Raw genomic sequence first — 1,764 nt, forward strand, 5'->3', positions numbered from 1 at the left:
GACGGACGGACGGAAAGCGCCGAGGCTCCAAACTAGCAGGAAAGCGGAAGCCGCGCGTCGTCGCCCCTCAGCCGTAATGGCGCCCGTTCGTTCTTCCTCCTCATCAACTGTATTTATTGAGCGCTTACCGTGTGCAGAGCACTGGGCCAAGCGCTTGGGAAGTCCAAGTTGGCAACATCTAGAGACGGTCCCTACCTCACAGTGGGCTCACAGTCTAGAAGGGGGAGACGGAGAACAAAACCAAACATATTAACAAAATAAAATAGAGTAATAAATATGTACAAACATATATACATATATAGAGACAGTCCCTACCCAACAGTGGGCTTACAGTCTAGAAGGGGGAGACAGAGGACAAAACCAAACATATTAACAAAATAAAATAAATAGAATAGATAGGTACAAGTAAAATAGAGTAATAAATATGTACAAACATATATACATATATAGAGACAGTCCCTACCCAACAGCGGGCTCACAGTCTAAAAGGGGGAGACAGAGAACAAAACCAGACATACTCACAAAATAAAATAAATGGAAGAGATAGGTACAAGTAAAATAAATAGAGTAACAAATATGTACAAACATCTATACATATATGGAGACAGTCCCTACCCAACAGCGGGCTCACAGTCTAAAAGGGGGAGACGGAGAACAAAACCAGACGTACTCACAAAATAAAATAAATAGAATAGATATGTACAAGTAAAATAAATAGAGTAATAAATATGTACAAACGTCTATACATATATAGAGAGACAGTCCCTACCCAACAGCGGGCTCACAGTCTAAAAGGGGGAGACGGAGAACAAAACCAGACATACTCACAAAATAAAATAAATGGAAGAGATAGGTACAAGTAAAATAAATAAATAAATAAATAGAGTAACAAATATGTACAAACATATATACATATATAGAGACAGTCCCTACCCAACAGCGGGCTCACAGTCTAAAAGGGGGAGACGGAGAACAAAACCAGACATACTCACAAAATAAAATAAATGGAAGAGATAGGTACAAGTAAAATAAATAAATAGAGTAACAAATATGTACAAACATATATACATATACAGAGACAGTCCCTACCCAACAGCGGGCTCACAGTCTAAAAGGGGGAGACGGAGAACAAAACCAGACATACTCACAAAATAAAATAAATAGAAGAGATAGGTACAAGTAAAATAAATAAATAGAGTAACAAATATGTACAAACATCTATACATATATGGAGACAGTCCCTACCCAACAGCGGGCTCACAGTCTAAAAGGGGGAGACGGAGAACAAAACCAAACATACTCACAAAATAAAATAAATAGAATAGATAGGTACAAGTAAAATAAATAGAGTAACAAATATGTACAAACATATATACATATATAGAGACAGTCCCTACCCAACAGCGGGCTCACAGTCTAAAAGGGGGAGACGGAGAACAAAACCAGACATACTCACAAAATAAAATAAATAGAAGAGATAGGTACAAGTAAAATAAATAAATAGAGTAACAAATATGTACAAACATATATACATATATACAGGTGCTGTGGGGAAGGGAAGGAGGTAGGATGGAGAGGGGCATGAGGGGGAGAGGAAGAAAGGGGATGAGTGTGGGAAGGCCTCCTGGAGGAGGTGAGCTCTCAGTAGGGCCTTGAAGGGAGGAAGAGAGCTAGCTTGGCGGATGGGCAGAGGGAGGCCATTCCAGGCCCGGGGGTCGATGGCGGGACAGGTGAGATCGAGGCCCGGTGAGGAGAGCGCTTAGA

The sequence above is a fragment of the Tachyglossus aculeatus genome, chromosome 14 (genome assembly GCF_015852505.1).
Source record: "Tachyglossus aculeatus isolate mTacAcu1 chromosome 14, mTacAcu1.pri, whole genome shotgun sequence".
Taxonomy (NCBI): domain Eukaryota; kingdom Metazoa; phylum Chordata; class Mammalia; order Monotremata; family Tachyglossidae; genus Tachyglossus; species Tachyglossus aculeatus.